Raw genomic sequence first — 15,344 nt, 5'->3', positions numbered from 1 at the left:
TATAATGATTTCGCCTATGTTTCAATTTAAAAAGTATATGGAACAGAAAAACCCCTATAGTAATTCTTAACTTGTTTTTAATATAAAAATTGCAATCCTTGACCTCAAAAACCTATAAATCGATACCAAACACTCAATTCCTACGACGTATAACAGAAAAACTGTAACCGCGTAGCCATTTTGAAATATGGTCGCCATCTTGGATTTCTTTGATTTTAGACGATGCCTCCCAGACTTAATTTCATTGTATAACCTTAAACATTATTTATACCAACGGGGATGTTCTTATCACAATTTGCAGTTTTTCGTTGATTTCTGCGATGTAGCACCTCAACTAATTTCTTTAGCACTATCCACGTGACCTTAAACTAATGCGATCTAAACATGATTTATGAATGTAGTATTCAAATAGAAGGTCAGCTTATTAAATTTAACTACCATCATGAAATATGTTTCCAACAAGAAATATTTATTTTAAATAATATAGTTATGACATTACAGATTTTGCCGCCCAGTGCAAATACACGTGTCACACATATGGAAAAGCCGGTCCTGTTTGGGCCCGAAATGATGTAAAAGCATATTTTTGGTGAATTTCACTCATTGCTCAGAAATATATTTGCCAGCATTAGCAAGGGAATAACAACTTGGAACTTTTTTCTTTAAAATATTTGGCCTTGTGTAGTATTAGACGGAATCACTGTAACCTGGAGAGCATTAATCATTCTGGAATAAGAAATCGCCATCCCAGCTTGTGTGTGTCTCGGTCTTTCTCCTCCTCTGCAAAAAATCCTGAAACCCAATTTCTTTGTTGCATATTTGTGGAAAATATTTCTATCCACATCCGAGGGAGCCTTCAAATACCTGAGAAATGAAAGCAATACCACGAAATTACTGGTAATCCACACTGAACATGATCGGAGATATGAACCCGGAAGAATTCTTCCGGATCACCACCTGAAATCACCGACCTGTCTTATGCTTTTACTTTAAACCGAGCGATATTTTTCGAGTATCACGAGTATTTGATAAATGTGGAAAGATTTTTGTCATAGTATGTGGCATGACTGAGCTTCAAGATGTCTAAAGCTGTCTCTAATAATGTACGTTGCGTGGTCTTTAGAAGTAGCGTTATTTGAAAATTTCTTTGGGGGGGACCAAGATGCACGTTTTTCATTGGCATATCATATGAGACGGTGGATTATAATGCTGGAATGAAGAAAATGGGAAATCCCGTTAAAAAAAAAAAAAACGGTATTTGTCCCCACTCCTGCAGCCCCAAAGCAAGCCCGTATCCAGGGGACTCTAGGGGGCCGGGCCCCTCCTAAATTTTTGCTGGCCCCCTAGAAGTTTTACAGTAAGCTTGCAAAAGTACTATAATATGGTGATGAACTATAGTTGGATCGGGCCCCCCCTAAGTTTCTGGGCTGGCTACGGGCCTGCCCCAAAGACACCTTTGTTCTTTTTGATTATATTTTAGGTCATATTTGCCAATCGTTAGGTCATAGATGCATTCATATTTTCAAAGTTTTTAGCTGATAGAAATCAGAGCCTTCCTAATGATGTAATAATGAAACACTGAAGCTGCAAATGAAACGATGTTTCTCCTCTTAGGTAACGCTATAAATGACTGGTGCTAAACCTTTCAATATAAAATTTTATTTCTGTCCATGATTACGTCACAGTTGCACATTAGAAAATCAATATTTAAAAAGAAAAAAATCTGTTGATTACGACACGCTTCAATGTATTTATAGCTGAGCTCAGAAAACAATAGTTTGTAATTTTTTCTCTCTTTGATGGATTCTAACTATAGAAGACTTAGTGACAACTGTAAAATTTCAAATAATAAAAAGTAACGTTCTGAATGTACATTAACAGTGGAGGCTTTTGACAGAAGTCCCATTTGAGATAACTTAAATTTTATTACTAGAAAAATGAAATGAAATATTTAAGTTTCACGTCCCACGGTTAAGCCAGTTAGGCTACAGAAGACGGTAATTATGAGAAATGAATAAAATGGTGGAATGAAAAAGTGGGAGGAAACGGGAGAACACCGAGGAAATCCACGGTATTTGTCCACAACAAAGTTCACTTGGCGCGATTTATCACCACAATCTAAGAGAAGAAAACTTCACCTATCTTCACAAGGTTGAATACACGAATTAGTGAATATAGTAATCTTTCTGCCCCAGCTTGAAGCAATAAAATTTAAACTTTCACCGACGTTCCCTCAACGGGCTTAGAGCACTAACAGAAATTAACTGTAAAATTATAAATAAGGCATTGGTTCTAATGACCATTTACAGATTTGCTTTAGCAAACTTCAAAGATACCACATGTTTGATACATTGTCTTTCCTATATCCATTATTATTTTTATTATTATTATTATTATTATTATTATTATTATTATTATTATTATTGAAGATTTGATTGATTAATTAGGGAGCAATGGAGACATCAACATCGTGGCTGTGTGTCCTCGTCACGATTGACACGGTTGCTCGAACACGGACTGCAACAATAAAAGGCAAGAAAAGCTAAGACGAATATATGAAAAAAACGCTGCTAAATTAAAAAGAAAATGCAAAAATTGAAGATGAAAGAATAAATATATCGAATAAAATATAGAAAACCAATAAAAAGGTAGAAAAAGATAAAAGCAATAAAAGATAGACTAAAAGAAGTTCAGAGAACGTGAGCAACCTCAGAATCATTAATAAACTAAAGCATCCGGTTAACAAGACTAACATCATCCTCCAATGCATGGCTAAGGGTACAAGGCAGCCAGTGATGTTCTCTGAGATCTGAGTATTCAGGACATTCAACAAGAATGTGCTGAATACTCAGCGGGACAAGACACTCCGCACAATACGGACGGGCCAAACTAAGCAGCAAATAACAATGTATATTGAAGATTTGAGAATTTAACGTTCCATCCGAAATCGCAGAAAGAGTGAAAAAAAAAAAAAAAAACGTCTGACCAATGAACAGGGATGCATGATTTACAAAGAGGGTCTCACGTCAACAAGATTGGGAACTTCTACTCTACTTGTGAAACATTTTGAGTCTCGGTTTAGAAATGTTTTGGAAGTTGAGTTTAATGTACCGTTCAGCAGTGAGGCTGTAAGAGACATGCGCCTACTGATTAACGTGGAATCCGAACTACACGAGCTCCGTCCATGAATCGAACCCGGGTCTCCCACACCAAAGGCGCGTACGCAAACCGCTTATCCACGAAGAAGCTCTATTTCGGAAGTTGTAACAAAACAATTTTGAGTCTGGACGGGTCAGTAAGAAACTAGGAAAAGTTACGTTGAGTATTGTGTCGGTCACTCGTCAGATTTATACTTTATATGAATGGATTTCATTTTTTATTGGAAGTTAGATGTTATGTGTTAATTGAGTGTTCTTATTTATATTTAAAGTTTTCTTGGAACAATGAAAATCAGATTGCCTTCATCTTTTCATTAATGTTTAAAAAGGTAGAATCAATTACGATGTATTTCACTTCTTTTACTGAAACAAATGTTTCATTCCGCTTTTCGATAGACACAAATTATGGGGAAACAAGATAAATACCACTTCCGGTTTCAATAAGATAATAAGGGTAGACATGGAATATGGTATGGGTGAATCAAATACTAGAGCCTAGAGTTGAACAGTATTCACCAGCTTATGGCATATGCTGATGATGTAAATTTAATAGGGGATGATAGGAGAACAATAGAAAGAAATGCAGAGATCTTATTAAACGCTTGCAGAGACATGGGTTTAGAAGTAAATAGAGAGAAAACTAAGTACATGGAAGTGCGTCGGGACGGGAATACGGCATATTATGGATGCGTTAAAATATTAAATAATACTTTTGATAAAGTGGATACTTTCAAATATTTAGGATCAATATTAACAGAGGAAAATCATATTCACGGAGAAATTAAATGTCGACTGAAAGCAGCGAATTCGTGTTACTATTCGGTTCAAAATCTCTTGTCGTCGCGAATTCTGTCGAGGAATTTGAAGCTTAAAATACACAAAACGATAATCATGCCTGTTGTTCTGTATGGTTGCGAAACATGGTCGCTTAATCTGAGGGAAGAACATAGACTGAAAGTATTTGAGAACAAGATCCTGAGACGAATATTCGGACCCAAGAGGAACCGGAATGGGGAATGGCGGAAACTTCATAACGAGGAACTACATAATTTATATGGTTTAACCAACATTGTTAGGATCGTCAAGTCTAGGAGGCTTAGGTGGGCGGGTCATGTAGCTAGAATGGGAGAAAGTAGAAACGCTTTCAAAGTCTTGACTGGAAGACCAATCGGAAAACGACCATTAGGAAGACCTAGACGCAGATGGGAGGACGATATTAAGATGGATCTCGCAGAGATAGGAATACAAAGTAGAAACTGGATCCAATTGGCTAAGGATAGAAGTCAGTGGAGAGCTTTTGTGAACGCGGCATTGAACCTCCGGGTTCCATAGGCCATAGAGTTAGTTAGTTAGTTTGGATCAAATACGACGTAGTTAAGCCAGTACTTCCGGCATGATTTGTTTTCGGTGAATCTCAAAGACATGAGCTATATACTGTAACTGGTGTTTTGTATATATTATAAAGGAAGAAAATTAAATGAAACCTTTGAGTCTAATGTCCTATGATTATGCCTGATAGGCTAAAAGAGACGATGATGAAGGAAGAATTGGTCGAATGAGAAAGTAGGAGGAAACGGGAATACCCGAGAAAACCCATGGGATGCAGCCAGGGACCTCACGCACCAGAGGTAAGCGCTCTACCAGTGAGCAAACGTGTCCCTTTATTATAATAAAAGAGACAACAGCAATTTTAGTTTGAATCTGCGTCGAAAGAACGAACTCCGAAGAGCAAATATATCAAACATAAGACAGATAAAGAAATATATTTACATAAAAACAATGTGAAACATACCGGCCTATCCTTTTCTTACATAGCAGACGTATAGTCTTAAAGCCTTGTACTTAGGTTGAGAGTGAAAGTGACGAATTTATTTGACTCATTCATTGGAGCGGAGCCGCAGTGGCTCGGAAGTTGAGCGATTACCTCGAGGTGCCTAGGGGCCCTTGTGGTGGACAAACATTGTGTGTAGTGAATTCTTCCGTTTCCCAATACTTTTTTTTCCTTCCACAATTTAATTAATTCTAATTAGGCCTATCACAGTTCTCTTTAGCTTACACGGCATAAGCGCGGGACTTAAATGTGAAAGGCCTCATTTATCTTTTTTGGGATACTGAATCCGTATAGGAAAAGAAAGTTAGGCTAGTTAAAATGTGAAATAAATATGAACTACTGTAATTAATTTGCAAACTTTTCACAATAGTACCACCTTATGAACTTCCGTACTCATTAACGGGGTGAATTACCCCAATCATCAGGGCTGCAGTTTTTAATGTTTTGCCGTCCCTAGACCGCAAGGTGTTTGCCGCCCCTTACCTCGATCTACAAAACTTTCTGCACAATAAAAATTTCATTTTTAAAAAAACGTATTTTATGGATACCACTGTACCAACATCTTTGTGTAATTCTTAATAATTTTTCGCTAGAGCATTGTGAGGCGCAGATACGCGGAGCGGCGCTACACATCAGCACTGAACAATGCTAAAATTCAATTCACAAACTCACTAAACTTCAGCCAAAATGAGTGAAGCCAATAGACTCTTAAACGAATTATGACTTATAAGGTGCCTACTCTCACTTTAACCATGTTTATTATTATTATTATTAATTGTTATTCAATGTTTGCAAATTTTTTCTATCTTGCTTGAAGTTTTCGTCTAATGTGCGCCTCTAGGCCAGGGTTTAATGGCGAATTTAGCTTTGCCAATTCCCTCACCCTGGTTTGTAAATATTAAACTACTTGAATACTTAGAACAAATTGGTGGGTGCGAATGAAGTGAAAGATTTCTCATTAACGTCCCATGATTATCCCCTATTAAGCTAAGGGAGACGATGATTAAGGGAAATGGATAATGGAAGAATTGGTGGAAAGAGAAAGTGGGAGTTCCCGGGAAAACCCACGGACACGATGATGTCCACCATACAACACAAATATTTTGTTAGTATGTGTGTGTGAGAGAGAGAATGAAAGAATATAAGGCCTACGTTTAGCAGAAAGAGTCCATCTCTTTTTTCTATTAAAAAAATGGTAATTACTGTTCACATTAGGTTAATTTAGTTTAGTTTACGTTAGGTTAGTTTATGTTATGTTAGTATAAGGGTCCAGCATAGCTTTCCAAAAAACGATAGGATTTCATTTACTTCTACTAATATTAGATTCGTTTAGGTTAGTTCAGGTTAGCTTAGATTAGATTTGGTTACGTTAGGTTAAGTCTAAGTACTTGCATCATCCATTTTTCCTGTAAATTTTGTCTTTTTTACGTGCTTCTGGACCCCTTCTGCTAAACATACTCCGAATATAAAAGCGTTAGTAAATTTTAAAATATCAAGAAACAAATTTTCAGCCTATCTTAAAAAAATTCTTACCAAGTGAAAGGAAGTTCAAAATATACTGCGAAAGTGAAATCGAAATATAGTATACACACAATAGTCAACCGAAGCGTTAATACTACGGTTGTGCATTTTGACCTTTGACAATGGAATTGACCTTGATATGGTCACCTCAAGAAATCAGCACCTGCACCATGGGCGGAGTTAGGAATTGTCTCCTGGCGGGGCAGACCTTTTGTTTGCTGGGGGGGGGGGCACAGTAAATACAAGTGAGAATTGAAGGATCTTATAGGTGGCATTTTAATTTTTTGTCAAAACGTTGGGGGGAGGGCAATGTCCCCACGCCCCCCATAGCTCCCCCTATGACCTAATCGATTTATCGCATCAAATTACGTAAGAATGTTTGAAAAAATTTCGAATAAAAAAAGGTAAGTTTGGTTTAACCTAACCCGAGACAACTCGTAGATACTGCTGTCAAACACAAATTCGTATGATCTGAGAATGCACAGAAATCTTCCAGTCAGGGCCGGATTTAGCATTTTGGCGCCCCTAGGCCCAATAATTTTTTCCGCCCCCTAGTCTGGTTAAAGTTACTTTCCTAAAAACCTTTATTAAAAAATTATATCAGGCCTATATGTTAATTGCTTAAACACCGCTCCACGACGCAATTTTATCATTGCAAGTTTTTTGATTAATTTACTTGGTTCTGGGCTTAACAAAATACCGTTAATCATTAACAAAAGATTGGTGAACTTTACCAACAATTATTTGTTCCAATGAACTTCAAAATCAGAATGCTTAATTAGCCTGATTTTTTTAAACCAATTCAAAAAATGTTAAGTTATGACTATTTATTTTTATTTCTAGATATTTTAATTTTTTTCCCTCTCGGCCGTGCGCCTCCTGGGAGCTTGCGCCCATAGGCCCGGGCCTGCCGGGCCTATTGGGAAATCCGACCCTGCTTCCAGTTTAACGTCTCGCGTTATGCTCTTTAGGCTAAGGGAGACGATGACTAAGGCAAAAGAATAATGATGGAAGAACTGGAAGAATGGGGACGGTTCTAGAATACTGGTTATGCCAGGGGCGGATCCAGGACGGACTTCCGGGTGGGGCGGTGGGTTGGAATACTCCTACTTTTAAGAGGTCCAAAGTCTGGGGGGGGCGATCTCCCCCCTGGGTTCTCCACATATTGGTGAAGGTGGGTTACTACTAACCAGTTTGACTTTCTTTATTACAACTCAATGATGCGGGCCAGTGTTTTAGAATTGAGTTGAGTTTAACATCCCTTTTAGCAGCGAGGCTATATGAGACGAGAACTACTGATTAACGGGGAATCCGAATCACATGAGCCCTCTCCAAGAATCGAACCAGGTTCTGCCATGCCCAGTGTTCTAGAATCCTGCCGTGGAATGAGAAAGTGGGAGGAAACGACACTAACCCGCGAAAACAAACGGACACGAAGTTGTCCATCACAAATTTACTTGACCGGGGATCAAACCAGGGACCCAACATACCAGGGATAAGCGCTTTGCTACTAAGCACCGCGCCTCCCTCGTATAACCCGAGATCGAACCACAGTCACGTACCAGAAGTTAGCTCTCACTACCACTGAGCTATTCTGAATATTAAGAAGATTGTAGAGGCTTGGTACTATACTAGATTTGGGGGGGGTAAACTTTACAATACACGCTCCAGGTGCGCTTAGATAAGTAGGGTCGGTTTAAAAGGGTAGATCTATAGTTGAGTAGGGTAGGGCAGAGTAGATAGGGATAGGAACGGGTTAGCTTAAGGTTAGGTAAGTTTTGATCTATTTTCATAAAGTTAATGGAATGTAATTGCTCGTTTGTGAGCGAGTATACCAGGTGGAGCGAACATTGTAAAGTTAACCCGTATTACTGTTGTATTCTAACGTATGGCCCTGTCGTAAATTTTGCATTTGTGCTGACAGATTCTTCGTCTACATTTAAGCTCCAAACTACCTGTCAGGAAACCTGCTAACAAGTTCTAGATCAAATGTTAAAAACTGTGAAATGACAATATGTAAGTTCCGAAGTCTTGAAAAGTAAACAGTTTCAAGAGTCCTATTTTTCCTGTGTTGAATACACAAAAATTTAACACATTCTATTCCATTACAAAGGAAGTTTCCATGGCCTTCAAGTGTGCTATATATATTTACCTTACATAGGAAACAAATTTAATGCAAGTTTAATTTTTATTACATAGGTAACTGTAAATTATACTTAAATAAAAAAAAACGAACATACTTACAAATCAATCAATAGTAGCATATATACACGACTTCATATAGACACGTCTGTAAACTGCTTTCAAATCAGACGACACAACTCACTCCCGCCATCTGTCGCCACAAGTTCATAACTTCAATACTTCAGCTGGTAATCAGGGCTGCCAATCAATCTAACTTTAATTATGGTACAGTAAAAAAAGAGAATTTTCATTTTTGATATTTTACTGCGAATAAGGAGATCTCATAAAATATATCAGAAACTCATTCTGTAATGGTCTACGCATTATTCGATGATCACAAAGTAACACAAATAATGCAAAAAGCATTTATAACTCCAACGGAGACTGTCGCAAACTATAAAACGGAAATTTTGCGTTGCGTTGAAGCAAACCCATATGGAATGAGACCGATGATTTCTATTCAAAATGTTAATACGACCAAAACGACACTCGGAAGCGAAAGTAACGGAGTACGGTGGGTGGTATAGAGTTCTTTTCCGATTAGGGCAATATTTGTTAATCTTCTCTGAAAATACTATATAGTAGCGATGTCTGGGGTCGCTAACAATACGTACAGTAATATCGCTCTCTGTACAGGATCTACGCGAAATGTGCGGTCCTCGACATGGACCCCTGCAAAGGGGAATAAAAATGCAATTGCCCTTCCTGGATTTTTGAAAGGGGTTCGATTTTTCAGAAAGCTTGTCAAAACATATTGGGCCGTATTAAGAGTCATTCTTAGTGTTGTATTGTGTTGTATTAATGAATGATTAAAATTTTCGTTTTAAGAAACACGTTAGCAATGTTATCCACGACTATTTTGAAAGATATCAGCCACGACTTTTCTGCAGAGTTTTCCAAATATATCAGGGAAACAATGTAAAATATAATTTTAAACAAACACAACGCTAAAGCAAAGCGCTTGTTTTAAATGGTTAAAAAAAATACTTACAATACAGCAAAGGCCTATTATTTAATACTGAAAATTTGATATAGACTACAATCTACTTTATATTTATTAGGAATTAAGAAATTTCTCTGTATGTACTTTAATACTACTCTACTTCTTTAATATATCATAAGTATTCTGCCCTTACTGGCAGGTCACTTGCAGCAGCTGATTAGCTTCCATACTCCACGGTCCTCCGCTAACCACTTCGTCTTCACGTGTGATCTTTCTGTGTTTTATATCATCCATTAATTGTAGTCTCCTTCGCCCTCTGCCTCTCTTTCCCGCCACCATACCCTCTAGGACGTCCCTTATGATACAATTTCTTCTTAGGCAATGTCCCAACAAGTTTCTCTTCCTTTTCTTAACAATATCTAAAAGTGTACTTTTCTCCCCACCACTTCTAAGACCCTCTCATTCGTTTTCCGCTCAACCCAACTAATTTTGTCCATTCTTCTCTACACCCACATTTCCGAAGGCTTCCAGTCGATTTTCGTCACTTTTACGTAATATCCACGTTTCCGCCTCATACAGTACAACACTCCACACGAGGCATTTTATGAGTCTTTTTTCAACTCTCTATTCAAGGTCCCATAAAACAGACTTTTGTTCCTCCTAAAATATTTTTTAATATATAAAACTGTTATATTTTATTTCTCTCATATAATAAAATAAAGCAATCTCAAATGATAGCTTACATCATTACAGGTAAAAGTAGCTGCTACAAGACCTTCAGTATTGGAAAAATCTATTTCAAATGTGCACCTGTTATTGATTTCGGTTTTTCTTCTAACGTAGAAGGATGTAATTTCTGATTGTCTTATTCTATTATATGAAAAAAGTAAAGGAAATAGATTTTCAAATTTAGAAGAACGTAGAGTAGACCCTATCACTAAACGAGCCATGTGGAAGTTTCTTGAATAATAATGTTAAAATGATTTCGAATATGCACTAACTTCGATTGCAGTTCAATGTTAAACGTAACAGTACATTGTTAAAGTATAAATACTTGCATTTTATCATTGAAGACTATTGCTTTTTACTGCAATGTTAATTTCTATCATTATATTTATTTAATATTCTCTCTCTTTTATCTTGACATTTTTTAATGTGTTTGGACAACCCTGTGGAAAAATCGTGGCTGGCTTTTTTCGATTTAAATTGTGGATAACATAGTCAATGAAATGATATCAACCTTAAACTTTATAAGATCCCATCTTAAGACGCAGAAATTCCCATTTTGATCTTGAATTTTCCAAGCCCTACAAAATTTTCTAAATTTTTAAAATATGAAAGGTGAAGTTACTGTAAGGGAAGGGCGGGCAAAGTAGCACACAAATTATAAATGACGTAATATTGTCGGAACAAAACGATAACAGAATGTTTTATACACATATGGAAAGATTGAACCTTCCGTCATAGTGTACAACAAATTAGCATAATAATTTAGCAATTTAGCATGTTGATGATAGACGATATTTAATGTCGATACGCTAAAATCCATTTTGCCCGCCTGTAAGTGGGCAAACTGGAACGTACATATATGTAGGGTAAAAATTTTGTTTGTTAAAATAATGTTGCGAATTTACTTAAGACATTACTTGCGTAACTTTTATCTTCGGAGAACAAATTATGGACTTACAGATTTGTATGACTGTGTTTACAATACATTAGTAAGAAAGTAACAATAAAAAAAAAAATGGTAGCAGCTTTTCCATATGTCTGTTCAGACAGTTCCACTTTCCACTTTGCTGTTATTCCTCTTTGCGCGCGCCAGCACGATTCACATTTTATACCTCTAAAAATCAAGGTTTTCATCAATTCACAAAACCATTTAATCTATTTCTACTATGAATGATGCTGTACTCATCTGTTCCGTTGAATATTCAGGAACTTCAAGTCTTTTCTTCCTGGCCTTCTGAAAACTTGTCTTTTCATGTCACACGTTTTCCCTCTATTACTCAAGCACAACGCAGCACATGGAATTTTCCATTATGTCATAGCGTCATGACAATTGCTTCTCTTCAGTGCTGCCACCTGTGTCTTGATGTATAGCGTTATGTTTCTGAAAATGACAAATTTCATTTTGCCTGCAACGTTTCACTTTGCCCGCCCTTCCCCTATATACTGTATACATTCACTTCCTGCTATTTATAAGTGAATTTAGATTTTCCACGTTAATCAAATAGTTTATGAATAAGTAATTAAGAGAGAGAATTGAAGCTGTTGACGAAAACAGATAGTTTACTATTTACAATTAGTATTTGCATCATGCATTTCTGTCGTAATCTTCGACGGAACGTAAGAAAACTAGATAAGACAAGCTTCATTTTCCAGTAATTTCGTGGGGAAGATGGATGTTTCTCGTTTGATATTTTTTCCCTAAATATCAGAATAATTAATGTTTCATAGCACTTTTTTTTTTAGATACGCAAACCATTTATAAATCAGTTCCATACTTCTATACCAGCATGCATTTTACAACAAGAAAATTTGACAATTAGAACATTAGCTTATTTCCCGCCAATAGAGAATCTTGTTGGCGTTGATTAAATAAATGCATGAAAAATCCCATTTATGTTACTTATTTATACGAAAATTCCCTTTATTCCTACTGGAGAAACTGTCAAAAATCCCACATAAAGAGATTTTCCCCATGATTTGGCACCACTGAACCAAAGTGTTTCTAAATATGAAAATTCTTCCTTTTCACCTCAACCATAGGTTGGTGGGCAACATGGAAATTTGAAACCTTTCTTCCTTTGGGGGAACTGTTTTATTCTTTGATAAGGGATTTTCTTTGTAACTGCATCTAGATATTCTATCCTTGGTCTTCCTCTTACTGGTTTTCCTTCTGCCTTTCCCTCTATCAACAGGGTGATCCAATCGGAGTGCCGAATAAGATGGCCAAGCATATTGTTTCTTCTTTTTCCTATTATTTTCATGATCTGTAGTGCTTCAATAGCTTCCTTTAGTACGTCTTCGTTCCTTTTCCTTTCGGTCCATCATATGCGTAGCATTCTGCGCCAATATCACATTTCAAATGCTTCCAGCGTGGATATTTCAGCTTTTCTCAATGTCCATGTCACTGATCCGTATAGCGCCACACTCCATACCAGGGTCTTAATAACTCTTTTTCGAAGGTCCAACGACACATTTCTCGATGTTAGTAATCCTCTTTTTCTATTGAATGCTTCTTTAGTCTGCGCTATTCTGGAACTTACGTCTTTTTCACTTCTTCTTAAACTAAAATTAGCATCACTTATTAGTTAAATAAACTCTTAGTACGTCGCAAATCACACTTGAAAACATCTGGCAATTAGTTTTGCTTACTCACCTCCTACGAAATTTAATAATATATTTAAAGTAGTTAATGAAGTTATACAATATGCATCAATAACAATGTTTTGTATATTAGCGACTTCGCTTCGGTGTCGGTCTTTTGCTCCCTTGGAAAAGATTTTGTGGGCGTATGTGGTTCTCCAGGAAAATTAGAAATAAATTAATTCTTAAATCTTACACCCTCCATTCCAAAAGAAACCGAACGTTTAAAAAAAAAAAAAAAAAAAAGCAATGCACATTTTGGAACAAATCATTTTTATTAATCAATGTATTCCCCTTCTGCATCGATACACATATTTGCACGCTCCAACAAGTTGTCAAACGACTTCTCCATGTCCTTTATTGGAATGGTCTTTAGGACGGCGGTCGTCGCCTTCTCAATGGCATCAATCGATGCGTGCCACTTTCCTTTCATCGCCAAATGCAGTTTCGGGAACAGATAGAAATCGCACGGAGCGAGATCTGGTGAATAGGGCGGATGATGCAACCGAATAATGTGATTTTTGACCAAAAATTCAGTTACAAGTCGCGAACGATGTGATGGTGCATTATCGTCCAAAAGAGTCCAACTGCCGATTTCGCGATATTCGGGCCGAATACGACGAATTCTTGCCAGCAAACGCTTCATGACGCCCAAGTAAAACTCTCCAGTGACTGTCTGGCCGGCGGAACAAATTCTTTGTGGATAATTCCTTTTGAATCGTAAAAACAAATCAGCATCACCTTAACTTTTGACTTCACCAAGCGACTTTTTTTGGGTGTTCCTTCATCCGGCGCTCTCCATTCAGCACTTTGCCGCTTTGTTTCGGGCTCATATTCAAAACACCAGGTCTCGTCACCAGTTACAATCGATTTCAAGAAGTTTCGATCCTGCCGAGCACTTTTAACGATGTCTTTGCAATGTGCAATTCGATCAACGTTTTGGTCTTCGGTGAGTTTGTGTGGTACAAACCGCGAATTAACCTTCTTAAGGCCCAAAACTTCGGTCAAAATGCGGTATGCGGTTGTTTGAGGAATGCCTAATTCCATTTCAATAACTTTCACCGACGATTTTTTGTTATGTTTGACGAATTCACGCACTTTTTCGATGTTTTCTTCCGATAATCCGGTTCTGGGACGGCCTGATCTTTCGTCATCATCCAGCGTCTCTCTACCCGATTTGAATCGCCTGAACCACTCGTAAACTTGCGTACGGGATAGACACTCATCACCATATGCATTTTGTAGCATTTGGTGCGTTTCACTAAAAGTTTTACCCAGTTTAACACAAAACTCAATTGCAGCTCGTTGTTTGAAACTCATTTTCCGACCGATGTACACAACACACTGACAGTTGAAACGCAATAACTTTGTTGCCGTGCATCCAAATGTCATGACATTTATACCAGTTGTCATTGAGGGACTACGCCATCTACCGGTAAAATATTACAACAGATGGCACTAGTGGTACTATTTGTTTTCAAAAGTTCGGTTTCTTTCGGAATGGAGGGTGTATTACAAAAGCAGGAACCTCAAACTTTACTTCGTAGGTAAACTCAACAAAAAAGGAAAAAGAGAATTTATCTTCGATAAAACGTGAAAATCCAGGGAAATTTTCGCACTAACTGATTGATTAATATAAAGCTTAAATTTTTCTTTGTTCTTCACAAATACAGCAACACAATAGGAATAGATTGTGTAAATGTGTATGTGTATGTCTGTCTGTTTAAACTAGCATAATTTGCACCCTTTGTTGCTGGATGGATTTGTGTATATTTTTTTGTTAAAAAAAAGTTAAGAAAACAATAAAAAATAAAAAATAGAAGTAAAAGCAAATGAAAAAAATTATTGACATTTCCTTTAATATAGTTCTGTCATAGGAATTGAACACTGAACAAACTAGGGAAAATTTGGTAAGAAAAGGGAAAATTTTCAGTCAGTTAAGAGAATTTTTTAAAGGAAACCTACGAACACTGCGTGGTCCTCGAAGCAACCTTTATTTTTATGACAAAAACATAATGGGCCTTATGCAGAGTCGTTCTGACTCGTAATTAGTGCCGCACAGGCCCGTATCCACGGGGGGGGGGGGCAAGAGGGGCCGGGACCCCCTAAATTTTGGCTGGCCCCCATAAAATTTCACGGTGGGCTTGCAAATGAACTATAATATGGTGATGAAGTATAATATGATTGGGTCGGGCCCCTACTAACTTCTACCGAGCCCTCCTTAAATTTTTGGGCTGGTTACGGGTAGGGCTGTTCCGATAATTGAGTAATCGATAACAATTCGATAAAATTTCAAAACCGTTTCATCGATAAAGAATTTTAATTTTATCGAATTATC

At 37.2% G+C, this 15,344-nt stretch overlaps 1 protein-coding gene across 4 annotated transcripts in view; it reads right to left on the bottom strand.

Moving 5' to 3' along the window:
- Positions 1-8,877, bottom strand: part of LOC145685725 (uncharacterized) — a 305,763-nt gene extending 296,886 nt beyond the window's left edge. For 3 of the 4 annotated variants that reach the window (XM_081758218.1, XM_081758220.1, XM_081758221.1), the window contains exon 1: positions 8,755-8,877. The gene's annotated coding sequence lies outside the window, so the exon portion shown is untranslated. Of the gene's footprint in view, positions 1-8,750 lie in introns of all 4 variants that reach the window. The other variant, XM_081758219.1, reaches the window with a different exon arrangement.
- Between the last annotated feature and the right edge of the window lie 6,467 nt (positions 8,878-15,344).

The sequence above is a fragment of the Thermobia domestica genome, chromosome 5 (genome assembly GCF_964235325.1).
Source record: "Thermobia domestica chromosome 5, izTheDome1.hap1.1, whole genome shotgun sequence".
NCBI classification, from domain to species: Eukaryota; Metazoa; Arthropoda; class Insecta; order Zygentoma; family Lepismatidae; genus Thermobia; species Thermobia domestica.
Note: the sequence above shows the minus strand (reverse complement) of the source record. Positions and strands in the feature narration are given on the sequence as shown.